Source organism: Octopus bimaculoides, chromosome 9 (genome assembly GCF_046866305.1).
Source record: "Octopus bimaculoides isolate indiv1 chromosome 9, ASM4686630v1, whole genome shotgun sequence".
NCBI classification, from domain to species: domain Eukaryota; kingdom Metazoa; phylum Mollusca; class Cephalopoda; order Octopoda; family Octopodidae; genus Octopus; species Octopus bimaculoides.
The window spans coordinates 14,937,077-14,953,438 of NC_142936.1; the positions used below are offsets into that span (position 1 = coordinate 14,937,077).

General features: G+C 34.1%; 1 protein-coding gene and 1 long non-coding RNA gene across 51 annotated transcripts in view; one reads left to right on the plus strand and one right to left on the minus strand.

Annotated features, from left to right (window-relative positions):
• Nucleotides 1-16,362, plus strand: part of LOC106874615 (neogenin) — a 303,881-nt gene that overhangs the window by 281,857 nt on the left and 5,662 nt on the right. For 16 of the 50 annotated variants that reach the window (XR_016243045.1, XR_016243052.1, XR_016243048.1 and 13 more), the window contains one exon: nucleotides 8,953-9,225. The exons of the other annotated variants lie outside the window; for them this stretch is intronic. The gene's annotated coding sequence lies outside the window, so the exon portion shown is untranslated. The remainder of the gene's footprint in view (nucleotides 1-8,952; nucleotides 9,226-16,362) is intronic. 50 annotated transcript variants of the gene reach the window in all.
• The window catches only part of LOC128248697 (uncharacterized), a 132,827-nt gene that overhangs the window by 93,736 nt on the left and 22,729 nt on the right, over nucleotides 1-16,362 (minus strand). The gene's annotated exons all lie outside the window — the stretch shown is intronic.

Consider the following 16,362-nt stretch of genomic DNA (forward strand, 5'->3'; position numbering starts at 1 on the left):
CCCCCAAAATTGCTGGCCTTGTGCCAAAATTTGAAATCATCATCATCATTATTATTATTATTATTATATTGTAAATCTGAACTGGAAGTATTTCATTTACCAATCCAATTTGATTCCTAATCCTAAGCTAATGACAAACTGTGCTAACTCCTCTGAAAAGGGCATGTGTACCACAAACTTCTCATACACTTTTCCTTCCTCCACCAAAGATTTGAATAATGGTATTACTTTCGTTGCTGTTGATATAAGAATCACCTAAGCAAAATTAACAACCTCATATTCTGTCTTCATCTCAAATCATTTTAGTTAAAGGGTGAAAGGAAAATATAAATCAGCAAATGTATTCCTTTCATTCGCTTTATATTGTTTGCTTATTTTAGTTCTGTTTATTTAATCCATCACCAGGTTTATATTGTCATCTGCCTGGTCTTTTGAGTACTTGTAATGGAAACTACAGTGTTGTAAGCATTCAAACTAGGTTTCTGGTCTGAGGTTCACTTGATATAAGTACACCGCCAACTGTCCATCGTCCTTGGTTCCAGACCCATGCCAGATTACATGTTTTTCTGGACTAACAGAGGTCGTTTAATAATGATTCAAAGTAAAACTTAGAAAACTACCACAACTTTATCAATAATGTTTCTCTACCCAAAACTTCTCTATGGTATTCTTTAACTTATACATGAAGCTGGAAACACTCTTGCTCGACCTCTTTGAAGGCATGAATATCGAGTGTCTTCTTATAATTATGTCTCAATTAAAAGAGATGGCAGAGTATTCATTACTCAATTAAAATCAATATGTACCTATTGATCTGTCATCTTTCTCTCTTACCCCCACAACAGCCTCAGAAGTCATGCCAAAACAAAACAAAAAAAAAACCAGAAGAGAAAACTTATTTGTACTGTTCTCCTAAATAAACCAAAGGGAAAGAAAAAATAATTAAAAAAATACAACCAGAAACGAATTTATTCCGAGAATCTTTGGCAGTGCATTCCTACCATTTCTTCAATCACTGGTTTGGAATATCTTTACACCTACATCAATAAATAACTCTTCACCAATATGAAAGTACAGTTGACAATCACTCGCAAACACATATAACTTGGTGGCATGTACCATGCTTTCACTAATTGCTTAAGGTACCTATGTTAGCCATGAGCAGGCTTAGATACCCTTGCTAACCTCTCACCTTTGGCCCAGTGGAACATCCAGATTGTGAAAGCTGGAATGAGAGAGAGAGAACTGCATCCCTACTGGCACTCATTTATAGCTTAGACTTCAGCAATGCAAAACGAAATTCCTTGTTCGTGACAGCATGCTACCCTGTCCAGGAACTGAACTCACAACCTTTCGATCAGGAGCCAAACCCTCTTACCACTGGGCTACTTGGCACCAATGTCATTCTTATATTATATTATATTTCTAATTTCATATTTTAAGTGTGAAATAGTTTATACATGGTATCTTACATGAAGAATTCTTGAAAGCATGCTAGGATTGTTTTGGGACTCTTTGTTTTTTCTTCCTTTTTTTTTGTTTTGGTTTCTCAAATTGTTTATATATATATATATATATATATATATATATATATATGCATACATACATACAAACATATAGTGTTGTTGCTTTATCATTCTTCAGCAGAAATGATTTCATTTATAATTAGTGCTGCCCTCCATCTCATAGCATGTTCACCACTCGCTCCTCATATTACCAAACTTATACACTCTCTCACAGACACATTATTAACTCACAGATTCGCACGTACTAACTTCCATGCACACACTGGAGGCTTCGACTAACATTTTCTGTAATTACAAACTCTATGACAATAATATAATAATTTGGACAAAAGGTTTAACACAATAGTTATAGGATATTAGCTTTCCACTTACATATCTATGCATCTGCTTGATGTATGTTTAGTGTGTTTGTATAAAAATATGAGTGACTAGGTGCAGGGGTGGCTGTGTGGTAAAAAGCTCGCTTCCCAACCACATAGTATTGGGTTCAGTCTCACTGCGTGGCACCCTGGGCAAGTGTCTTCTATAACCTCAGGCCAACTTTGTTTGTGGATTTGGTAGACGGAAACTGAAAGAAGACTGTCGTATATATATATATATAAACATATGTATGTATTTGTTGTCACCATCACTTGACAACTGATGTTGGTGTGTTTATATCCCCCATAACTTAGCGGTTCAGCAAAAAAGACCCCGATAGAATAAGTACTGGGCTTACAAAGAATAAGCCCTGGGGTCGATTTGTTCGACTAAAGGTGGTGCTCTTGCATGGCCGCAGTCAAATGACTGAAACCAGTAAAAAGAGGGAGAAGAGTATGTATCTGGGAATGACTATATGTACATACATTATATACACGTGTATGTAGATATATATATATATATATATATATATATATATATATATATATATATATATATAATGTTAAATCTCTGAACGAGGTGTTAACAGTAACTGCACGATAAAGTGAAGTATATTTGCCATTTAAAGCAACAGTAACATCCACTCTTAGGGGTCAGCCACATTTAAATGGCAAATATACTTCACTTTATATATATAATGTTAATCATCTAGTGAACAAAAAGTGGCTCGGGCTTGGCACCGTACAGTATGCACCATCCTGGCCACAAGAAGTTAGGACTTACTCTCTGAAAGCCTGTAAATGGTGATGTTCAGCAAGGTGCTTGGAAGATAATATGCAGATATGCAAAGGAAGCACTTATATACTGAACCAGGGCATGTAGACAATAGGGAATCATATTGAGACCTCAAGTTCACACGTCTGTATGTATTATTATGCATGGTAAAGGCATCCCCCCTATGGAAACATTGTATTGCTGAAAATAGTGTTGTAATGTAGAATTTCATAATGCAACACCTATTTTCCCCATTAACTTCCACATATATATATATATATATATATATATACACTCTCTGAGTGGTTGGCATTAGGAAGGGCATCCAGCTGTAGAAACTCAGCCAAATCAGATTGGAGCCTGGTGTAGCCATCTGGTTTCACCAGTACTCAGTCAAATCGTCCAACCCATGCTAGCATGGAAAGCGGACGTTAAACGAAGATGACGATGATATATATATATATATATATATATATATATATATATATATATATATATATATATATATACATACATACATACATATATAATTTATTTTTAGAACAATGGATCTTGAAGCACATAAAGCTATAAATAATAATAGGCAAATAGTGGGTTGAAAAATCTCTTTTGGATACAAAGAGTAGAAAATATATATATATATATATATTAGTTGTGTTAATGAAATATCCATTTTAAATTATAAATATATAAAATACAGTATGAAGGACATTATGGAAAAGCTACATCTACAGATATTATGCCTTATAAACAATGAAATTGAGTTGAAAAGCTTTCTAATTTTATAATTATATTCATTGGCATACAGAGACAAATAGATAAATAGGAAGTTGCACATACAGACACACACACAACCACTCGTCCATTGATCCTGAAGATCTGCTTTATAATGTTACCTACTTGTGGATCGCTCTGATTCAACAACCTAGATGTCCATGTAGTGTCTACCTCATATCAACTTGCCTTGTCTTGTGCAATCTAATCTGTCACCTCTTTTGTAATTGGTTACTGTGCATGTAACATGCTAACTGCAGAGTTGGTTCCATCTTGTTGGATATCTTACTTGGGCTGGAGGTTTGTTCACAAAGGCTTGGGGATGGTACAGTTCTCTTCATTGAACAAATGATGTTGATGAAAATACAACTATTGTGTGTGTTGGGCGGTGGGGTAGAATTAAGTAAAGCTGCAAAACAAAGACTAACTTGTAAGTAGTGATAATGGATGTATATAATGATTGAGACTCAATTTGGAAGATGAGGCAGATATTAGGATAAAACAGTGACAGTCATGAAAGAAATTAATTTTATCATTTAACAATTTAACCCTTTCATTACTGTATTTATTTTGAGATGCTCTGTGTATCTTTCAATTAATTTTAAATATAACAAAGAATTTAGTAAAATAACTTAGTTATCATTAAGCTAGTGTTAGGAACATAAATTGTGGCTAAGGTTTGGTGGAAGATTTTAATTCAAAACTTATGAAAACAAGACATTTGTGCTACAGAGCCAGAGGTTGTTTCAGCCAGGCTGATATCAAAAGGGTTAAGAATTGTTTCTCTATATATTTTGACCCTTTTGTTACCATATTTCTGTTGAGGTTCTCTGTGTTTCTTTCAATTAATTTTAAATATAACAAAGAATTTAGTAAAATAACTTAGTTACCATTAAGCTAGTGTTAGGAACATAAATTGTGGCTAAGGTTTGGCGGAAGATTTTAATTCAAAACTTATGAAAACAAAACATTTCTGCTACAGAGCCAGAGGTTGTTTCAGCCGGGTTGGTATCGAAAGGGTTAAGAATTGTTTCTCTATATATTTTGACCCTTTTGTTACCATATTTCTGTTGAGGTTCTCTGTGTTTCTTTCAGTTAATTTTAAATATAACAAAGAATTTAGTAAAATAACTTAGTTATCATTAAGAATTCAAAACTTATGAAAACAAGACATTTGTACTGCAGAGCCAGAGGTGGTTTCAACCAGGTTGGTGTCAAAAGGGTTAACCAACGAGAATGACTAATTAAATTCAAGTTGCACTAATTTTGTTCTACGTTGTGGCTGGGGTTTTATGTTTTTTGTTTATTTATTTATATATATATATCAGGGACGTGCCGCCTGGGTAAGCAAGGTAGACAGTGCCTACCCTGAATGAAATAGATCAAAAGTAACATTTTCATTTTATGGCAAAATATGCACCTAATTCAATAAAATTATGAAGGTTACTCAGATTACTACGCATAAAATGCAAAATAATTTGTTTGCTTTTTTTTTGTAGATTAGGTAGGCATAACTCACCCCTGCATTTCAATCTCAGTATTAAACCTACACATAGTACTGCTTTAGTACACATGCTGCGTACATTCCTACAACAACGTTTTCTTTACACTCTATAAAGGCAGAAGTAAATTTGCCTTCAACTCAGTCGCACGCCTGTGTTTCGCTTATTTTTTCATGTGTTTTATGACAAACGTCACCAACTGCCTCCTTTGAGTAATTACTCACGGCACATACCTGATATATATATATATATATATATCTTAGTAATTTTAATGTTATTAGACAAGTCGATTAAGTTATATACCTATATGATACCAGTAACTTCCAATGCATATTATTGATATTAATATTACAAAACCATTGAAGGTGGCAAAAGCTGGTAGAGTTGTTAGCATGCTGGGCAACACACTAAGCGGCATTTCATTTGTCTTTACATTCCGAGTTCCAAATTCCACCGAGGTTGACTTTGCTTTTCATCCTTTTGAGGGTCAATTAAATAAGTACCAGTTGCATACTGGGTCGATCTAATCAACTGCCCCCCCCTCCCCCAAGCTTACTGGCCCTTGTCTCAAAATCCAAAACGAATATTAGAAAACTGTTCATTATTGACGGACTCTGAAAACTAAATTACAAGACCTTTTATTAAACATACATGTATTATTCATGATTATTATTATGTACAGTAGTGCATTTACAATCACTGCTCTATGTACACACGAAACTGTTATAGATACAGTGGTATTATTACCAAAACTGCTTTGCATATATTAATCATCGTCATCCTCATCATTTTACATCCACTTTTCCATGCTGGCATGGATTGAATGTGCTTTCTGGGGCAGATATCTTTCCTGCTGCCAATTAGTTCCCTCTCGTGACACACAGAAACACTGGGTACATACCCTAAACTTGGGAAACCTGCAGCTGTTATAACATACTGCATATTATTATGATTATTATTAACCCGGGTTAATCTTGTCAAAATTTTGAAGATAGTTATATAAATAGGGATAACAAACATACTATTATTATATAAATATTATTCCAATTATTAACCCATTTTAACCCGGGTTAATCCTGTTAAAATTTTGAATATAGTTATATAAATAGGGATAACAAACATACAGAAGTTTCCAGTTAACCTTTATTGCAATAAATAAACCAAATACAACTGTCCTTAAACAAGAACAGTGGGTTAATATGGGTTAAGGTGGTGAGCTGGCAGAATTGTTAGCATGCTGGGCAAAATGCTTAGCGGCATTGCACCTATCTTTACGTTCTGAGTTCAAATTCCGCCAAGGTTGACTTTGCCTTTCATCCTTTGGGGGTCGTGAAACACTGAGATCGCCCAAAATTTTAGGCCTTGTGCCTATAGTAGAAAGAATTATTATTATCAAGGCAGTGAACTGGCAAAATTGTTAGCATGCCTTGCAAAATGCTTAACCGTCCTTACATTCTGAGTTCAAATTCCACCAAGGTCATCTTTGCCTTTCATCCTTTCGAGGTCAATAAAATAAGTACCAGTTGAGTACTGGGGTTAATGTAATCAGCTATCCCCACCTCCCTAAAATTTCAGGCCTTGTGCCTATAGTAGAAATTATTATTATTATTATTATTATTATTATTATTACATGAGCTGGCTAATATTTAAAAATTCAATCTGGTAGTTTGATTAAACAAAATATACTTACAATGTAAATTTAGCTTGATAAATTTTTTTGAATGAATTATTATTATTATTAGGGCATTTTTTAAAATTCTTTTATTTCATTTCACATTGTAACATCTAAAATATATATATTTACACTTCCTGGTTTAAATATCATAACGAAACTTTTCTTGCTCTGCTCTTTGTCTCTACGTTAAACATCAATTCCTTAAACAGTATATTTGTTACATATTGAACAATCAATTCATTAACTTAAAACAGTATATTTGTTACATATTGAACAATCAATTCATTAACTTTAAACAGTATATTTGTTACATATTCCTTCTTTACGTTCTACTTCCACTGCTAAGACTACCAATGTACATACACACACACACATATACATACATACGTACATACACTCACCCGAACATTTATATATGCACATGTATGTATTTGTGTGTGTATGTTTATGTAGTTTTTCAAACTATTTTATTATGATATTTGTTGTTGATACTATCAATAAATGTGATAATCATTTTTAAATGGAAATATTCAATGTCCTTGTTAGCTAGTAGTAGTATTGATAATATTAAATAATCTATTAAAATTAACCGATGTTTATATGATATATTTTCTGACTTTGTTCTTCAACCTTTGTTATTATATGCACCATCCACCCCTTTTACACCCCTTGCCCAACTCCAATATTTTTTTTTTTATTATTATTATATATTTTTTTTTTTTTTCGATCAGTTTCTGTTTTTAAAAATCTTTTTGATCTCGTTTTACATCTTTGTCATCCGTCCCTGCCCTCCACTCATAATTTTCTGTTCCAGAATGTTTTGGTTCCCTCCTTACCTATCCTATCTTTTTCTCTTTGCACTCTTTTTCTTCTCAGCCACCTTTGTACCCCCCCCCTCATCAGTCCACCCTTTCCCCAGTTTGACAGTATTGCTCCTCCCCTTCATCTCTCCCCACCAACTCCACACTACTCACACCAATCCTTTCGCCTCTCCGCCCCCCCCCCCTCACTTTTATTATACTCTGTCAGCCTCTACCACCACCACCTCCCTCTGCCACAGGCAGTAAACCTCCTTATTTTCTCAGTTAACACCCCTGTTTTCTGATCTTTATTTAATTCTATTATTATTTTGTATTATTATTATTATTATTATTATTATTATTATTATCATCATCATCACTATCCATTCTTTAGAGCCTGAAACTGGCCAGAACCCATCTGAGAACTGTGACTTTTTGTTGCGTGTAAGGCCAGGTAATATACGTATGTGTGTATATATATATATGTCTATATATACATACATGTATATTTGTATAAATTACATATGTGTGTATATATGTTTGTGTGTATGTATCATTCATATATATATATATATATATATATATATATATATATAGTTCATGTTGTAAGAATCGGGAAGCTTGGAGAACATGAAATAATTATTTTTAGGAATAGTAAATCGTGAACCAGACAGCTATAAATACTAGCATATAAATTTTGAGTTAAAAAAATCCTTTTTCGGATAGAAAATGTCAAACGCTGACCAGACAACCCAAATTCACATCTACCATTATTAGAATGCTGGTCATATCTACAGGAGATGTGGATTCAGATCTCACATGCAGCCTTGAACTTTTTCCATCCAAAAGGGATTTTTTAACCCAATATTTACACTGTTTTATTTATAGCTTTATCTGGTTCAAGATTCACCATTCCTAAAAAGAGTGTGTGTGTGCGTATATATATATATATATATATATATATACACACACACACACACATGTATGTATGTATATGTATGCCATTTCTCTTGAGTGCCACCTGCTGGCCTGCACCAGAAATTGTTCTATATTGTGACCACTATTCATTGTCGTCTTTGACAGAATCACTTGAACACTCTTCACCATTCATTGTGTGGCATCTGTTTTCGGTCACTGGATTCCTTTGTCCATTTATTCACTTCATGCAAATCCTCCCTCTTCACCCTCGTCTATTTTCTATCTCTCTCTGTCTTACCTACTCTTTGACCCACCCATCCCCCAACTAAATTTCCCCCAATGTCTTTCCATTAACCCACCCTTCCTTGGAAAACCATTTTCATCAGACTCCCTCCATCCTATGGGTCAATCATTTTCTTCTTTATTTTTTTTTTTCCTTTCTCTTTTTGTCCCTTTATGACCCCTTATTGTGACCTATTATTTCAGTTTGTTTATACATGATGATTCGGTTTATTTAATTAAATTTTTTTTTTCCTAATTATAAAAGCCATATTCTCCTCCATTATTCCAAAGATGAATTCCTCATCTTAAGTCTCTCTCTCTCACTATATAACTTTGGACAGATACCACATCTGGGCTCATGTGCAAGCTGAGTTCTCTACCGTTGCTTACTGAAAGAAACTTAGATTTGCCAGCCCATCTGGATGCTATGGGGTTTGTCGACCCCAACTACTAAACAGGCTGTGGCCCGTGTGGTGTGTGCGCGCGTGTATGCTGTCTACCAACGCCTCCACATCATACACATGAGAAAGCACCCTTTGTTCACTACTACTACTACTACAAATACTACTACTACTACTACTTCTACTACTTTGTAAAAAGATGTCTTAAATATGGTGAGTCTTACAACCATCTTCCAAACGACTTATTTCAATTAACTGGCTTCCATGAATTTCAGTCACAGTTAAATCTAGCTATGGTATATATATATATATATATATATATATATATATATATATATATATATATCCTATCTTTTATTGTACACTCCCTAAGCTATCACCTCCCCCCCTTTCACTTTCTCTCTTTCTTTCTATCAGTTTGTCTCTTGACTTCTTTCTTTTCTTCTATCTCTCTTTCACATCCCTCACCTTATATCCTTCTCTTCAGAAAATGCATGTCATGTTACACCCAGGTGTTTTTGATATTGTATCATTTTAAACAGGTGTGCCTATCTCTGTGTGTACGTGCTCCTTTCAAACTCCCCACCCCTCTTCGACACACACACATATATGGAATAATACACCAAATCAATGGGAATGTTGTGGTTCAGCGTTTGATTTAGAATTTAACATGTGGGAAAGGAAAACATTTCGGCTTTGTTGTGGCTCTGTTATGCTTATGTAATCTGTGAAGTTTTCTGCTACTTTTGCATCAAAGCTTAGAAGGTACCAACCAAATAACAAACATTGGTACAGGGATTGATAAAATTGATAAAAAAAATAGTACAGTGGACCTGCAGGGTGGAGTGGAAAATCCAATGTTTCAGACATAGGCCTTCTTCAGGGAAGAGATATATACAGGAGAGAAGTAAATGAGAGATACAGGAGAGTTTTCAGTCCCTACAGCAAGTTCACTATACTCTTTGTATCAATTTTACTAAATAATACAAGTCTTGCCGATACAGACCAACAACAATGAAGTCTGAATAATTGAAAATATATATATATATATATATATATATATTAATAATAATAAAGGAGTTACGATGCAAAAACGTATATTTATTCCTGAAGCTGTGTAAAGAAATTTTGATTTATTAAGTCCCTTAATGAATTCTTTATACTGAAGTATATATTGAAGAAGATAAATATGTTCATTTGAATATATACGTTTTTGCGTCGTAACTCCTTTATTATTATTAATATAACCAAAAGGATCGATTCTTGAAGAGTCTACATACCTTCACTGTCGTTTTTTTCTGCTATTTTGGTGATGATTTTTTGAGTTAGCTTACCAATTATTTTTGTTGGTAGTTAATTTATAATATATTGATATATATATATATATATTATTATAGATATAGGGCAGGGAATTGCCCTATATCTATAATGATAATCCACTCCTGGATAGTTAAACTGCAGTTCTTTCTGCGGTACTACTCGTGACGCATGTGGGGAAATTTGAAGACGGATACAAACTTTACTCGTCGATATGAATTTGGAGATGCTGGTTCTCTTGTGTGATGCTGGATGTCACATGATGGAATGTGCATAGGTTTATTAGCATTTTCAAATTTATAATCTAGAATATCATGCTGAAGAGTGGAAGTGAATTTTTACAAAATTCTAATCCCGAAAAGCATCCATGATTAACTAACGACAGGTTGGTTTTGTTATTTTTCTTCTTTCACCTATGTGAGTCATGAATATCACTTTGTTTTTATATGTCAAGTTGCAATAAAAACAATTTACCATAAAAAGGAAGAATTGCTCAATACTTTTTATAGAGTAAAATCTTATACCTTTACGAGAAGAGTAGTGACATTGATCTTGAAGTTTTCAACCTGACAGCTCAACAATGGGTAGGGGACCAAAACTTCAAAAGTCACTGTCGTTCATCTTCTAAAAGTATTACATTTTTTATACAATGAATTTGATATATATATATATATATATATATATATATATATATATGTATGTATGTATATATTATATGGAGATTTAATTCTCTCCTTAATTTTTCATTTCTTTCTTCTTTACTTCATTTCTTCCAAAACATTACCTTGATATTCTTTGAAATACCCTTCACCTTTTCTGAGTCTTAATTGTCTTTTTTTCTTTTTTTCCTAACTAATTTTGAACAACTCAAGTAGTGATGAAGTCTATAGAAATCATCATCATCATTACCTTCATTATCATCATCATCATCATAATTTTACTGTCCATTTTTCTCCATATTGGCATTGGTTACTCAAGATCTACTGAGAGAGTATTCTATGGCCAAATGCTCTTCCTGTCTCCAATCCTTTTTTCCCCTCCCCCCACCTTTTACAAGACATGTTTATTGTGCTAGCCTTCACATGAGACCATTTAGCTATGACATTGTCTTCAGGAAAAAAAATTAACACACACAAACAAAAATGATGAATGGAAGGCAGCTATAACATATTCTTATTTATTATTATTATTATTATTATTATTATTAATAATAATAATAATAAGGCAGCAAGATGGCAGAAACATTAGCATGCGAGGCAAAATGCTTTGCGGCATTTCGTCTGTCTTTACATTCTGAGTTCAAATTACACCAGGGCCGACACTGCCTTTCATCCTTTCAAGGTTGATAAAATAAAGTACCAGGGTTGATGTAATCAAGTTATCCCTACCCAAAATTGCTGGCACGGTGCCAAAAACTGAAACCATTGTTATTAGTATTATTAACGTGGTGAGCTGGCGGAATCGTTGGCATATGGGCATTTCATCTGTCCTTTAAGCTCTGCGTTCAAATTCCTTTGAGGTTGACTTTGACTTACCCCTAGCATAAAACTACTGGCCTTCTGCCAAAATTTGAAAACATCATTATTATTATTATTATTATTATTATTATTATCATGATTGAAGCGGAAAGCTGGCAGAATCATTAGTGTGCCAGGCAAAATGCTTAGCAGCATTTTGTCCATCTTTACATTCTGAGTTCAAATTCCACCAAGGTCAACTTTTGCCTTTCATTGTTTCAGGGTCGATAAATTAGGTACCAGTAAAACACTGGAGTCGATATAATCGACTATCCCCCTCCCCACAAATTCTGGGCCTTGTACCTATAGTAGAAAGGATTATTATTATATTTTTACTGATTTCAATCATTGAACTGTGGCTATGCTGGGGTACACCATACAAGGGTTTTTATTCCCTTATACCAACCATAGCATCGGGATTTTGTCTGATGCTAAGTTTATCAATATGGAAGGAGAGAAAAACGAAGCGAGTCTAAGCAGGATTTGAACTCAGAATGTTAAGACATATAGCCATAAGTAACAAGATATCAAATGTGCTACCAACCTACCATATTCACTTGCTGATAGGCATATATATATATATATATATATATACATATATATATATATATATATGTGGCACACTGGCACTTCATCAGTCACAATAACAAGGGTTTAAATTGGCCTTAGCAACAGAACAGCCTGCTCGTGAAATTAAGGTGCAAGTAGCTGAGCACTCCACAGACATGAGCTCCACAGCTGAGCACTCAGGGAGATTCAGCGTGACAAGGCTGGCCCTTTGGAATACAAGTACTACTCATTTTTGCCAGCTGAGTGGACTGGAGTTGTCTCTAAAGGTACCCAAGGGCAAGATGTTGGGGTTAATTGCTATCTGGGTGATGGGTGTTAAATGTACCCTCCAAGAACAGGAATGGTCCTTTTGATGGATTTCCACTGAGTTTTGTTCAACCTGAAACTCTTGTAGGAGACACTTGCCAAGGATTTACACACTGAGATGAAATGAACTTCTTAAACCACACAGCTGTACCTCTGTGTGTGTGTGTGTGTGTGTGTTTAAGGATGTTGTTTTCTTTTTGACATATTTGATTTTATATACAGCCAGTAATTCTTTTGGTGTCAGAACTATATATAAACTGACAAACTACAAATGTATTTCACAAATTTGGCACTCTACTGCCATCTATCACTCTCTTTCTCTCTTTGTGGTTCTTATCTGCTGTTTTGCTGAGAGTTGTTCAACGCCTTGTCCACAGCATACTATTGTACCAGTGAATTTGTTCAATATTCATGTATAACACCACAATTCATGTGTGTGCATGAACACAAGAGTGGCTGTGTGGTTAAGAACTTCTCAAGCATGTGGTCTTGGGTTCACCTTCACTGCTCAGCACCTTAGGTGTTGCCTACTATAAGTTCAGGCCAACCAAAGTCTTGTGAGTGGATCTTGTAGGCAGAAACTGAGAGAAGCCTAGAAGCTTGACATATCCACATGTGTGAGAGAGAGATAGGAAGATTGTATGTATTCTTCTCTAGACATCACATGATGGTCGTATATAATTATCAACATCATCATCAAAGAAGCAGACTAGTTCATTTCCATTCTTCCATGAAAAACGTCTGGCTATGAGAAAATATTACCTTGCTTGGAAGCAGGTGAGTGTTGGTGACAGGGAGGGCATCCCTGTGTAGAAAATCTGCCACAACAAATTCCATCTGACCCATACAAGGATGGAAAAGTGGATATTAAAGTGGTGATGATGACTATAATGATAATGTCTGCTCATCTTGGTCATTGAACTGCAGTTATACCAAGACACCATCTTGAAAGATTTTAGTTGATTATATCAATGCCAATACTTACATTTAAGTCTTGTACTTATTTTATCAACCTCAAAGACATCTTCTAAGTTATTGGACTTAAGTAAAGCTTTTGTATTGTTCAAATGGTATCAACATAAACATATACACAATCTCTTGCCTGGCAACAGAGGTCTCATTTTTATCCATGTAACCATCAAAACTAATTCTATCCGATATATATCACAACAAGTATGGATTATCTACCTCTGCAAATTCAGATATTATTATAAATGTCTGAAACAATTACCATTCCATTGTAATTCTAGACAGAGCTCTTCATTCTGCATTGCCTCAGTTCACCGATCCTTCAAGATTAGTCTAACTTGGAATCTTTACTGGAGATAGACCAATCTCCTATCCCGAGAACAGCTGTTGCATGAGTACAATTATAGTAATGCAAAGTCCCAATCAACATCTTCATATATATATATATATATATATATATATACACACACCGTAAATCCTCGAATATAGTCCGCCCTTGAGTATAATACTCAGGGGATCTTTAGGGGGCTGTACCTCTGAAAAACCTAAACCTTGTGTATAGTACGCACCCCTTCTCTAACTTGAGTCAAGGAGGTCTATATAACGTCCTTGGTTTGTAAACATATATACGGTAACGTCCTTTATTATTATTGTATATATAACATAATGCAAACGTGTAGCTTTTTTGTGCACTTTGCTTGCAGAAAATATAGAAATAGCAGTAATAACATCAGTGAAAAATAAATATTAAGTAAATTTCCTTTACATATTTATCACTATTCGTTATAAGCCCGACATCACAAAATGCGTCTGAATAAACATTGCCGGACAGCAAATAGAGACTCGGACATTGCTTAGAAAATAGTTTTTCATTTTTAACCTCTTATATAGTACGCACTAGGGATTTTGACCTTTAAATTTAGGGGGAAAAATGCGGATTATACTCGAGGATTTACGGTATATATATATATATATATATATTGTATGTGTGTGTTAGATAAATGATTTTCTTTAGAAAAAAATCAATGATCATTCCTGAGTTGTTCTTTCTCTTTACTTTCCCCTATAACCCCTCACCAACTCTGTTATTATCTCTCTCTCTCTCTCTCTCTCTCTCTCTCTCTCAAAATTTCTAATTGCTCTATAGCTCTCCTCTTTTTCTATAACTCCCTCCCTCTATATCTTTGTATAACTTTCATTTCTCATACACACGAGGGAACATTTGATTGTTGTTATTTTTTTCCCCTCTTTCTGTGTGTAAAGGGGTGGGAAGAATTGGGAGTTGATTAATGAATTTTTACTCAATGGGTGAATGAAATAAAGTCAGTGTTTGACAGACATTGAGTGACAGTCACAAATTGTCTGTCAGACATTAGACTATTGTCTCATATTGTCTGTTGGACATTTTGCAACTGTCTCAAATTGTCTCTCGGACATTTTGCAACTGTCTCAAATTGTCAGTCAGATATTATTTGACTGTCTCAAATTGTCTATCAAACATTCACTATGTCTGACAGTTAAAAATACCTTACAGCTTTTCAGTATCATTAACGTTAATGACTTCTGTAGTAATCCATCATACAAAAAAAAAAATGCTTCTCTTCTGTTAATATTGCATTGTTGTTCATGCTTGTTGTTGTTGTTAGTGATATTGTACTTGATGTTAGTAATGTTGTAGTTAATGTATTTTAATATTGTTGATGTTGTGTTTATTTAAAGTCATTTAGTTATCTGTTCTGTAACATTATTTTGCATATTTTGCACTTCTCTTTCTATCTCACCCTCTCTCTCTCTTTCTCTCTTATTCTTTCTCTCTATGTATGTACATATAATATGTGTGTGTATATATATATATATGGTGTTGTATAAATTTTATAATTATTGCTTTGATTCTGAAATTTGAGTAGTTATATTTCCTAAGTCTTTTCTTTAAAATGGATATCCTAAAAATGTTGATGATATTAAATGCTTTTTACACGCAAGAGAGAGACACACACACACACACACACACATGGTTATTACAAATTATGTCTGATTTTTTTACTCATGCACAAGCACAAAGTTTTCAATGTATTAATTAATTGTCAATGATACTACTTGTAAGTTTGTAATTTCCATCTTAGATAGAAATTACAATCTCAACTCCCATTTGAGCCATGCTTCAGTAGAAAAGATTACTGGCCTTAACCCTTTTGGTACCATATTTTTGTTGAGATGCTCAGTGTTTCTTTCAATTAATCTTAAATATAACAAAGAATTTAGTAAAATAGCTTAGTTATTAAGCAAGTGTTAAGAAAATAAATTGTGACTAAGGTTTGGTGGAAGATTTTAATTCAAAACCTTTGAAAACAAGACATTTGTCAGGGGCGGTTACAGCTGGGTTGGTATCATAAGGGTTAAAGTACCTAATCTTAGTATTTAACCTGCAAGAAGAGAACCTATGGCCTTTTCTAGAAAGAGAAATAGACAATACAATTCTATATTTCAGAGATGAGAAATTTTATGTTATGTATCGATCAAAGTGGTGTCTTCATCTTGGTCATTGCTTTCACAATGTTTCGTCTTTTCATTTGCTCCAGTTGTCTTCAGGTGTCTGGTGATTCACTGTAGTGCCTTGCTTGAAATTGAACTCAACCTCCAGGTAAATGCAGTGCAGTCACCTAGAAGTTCT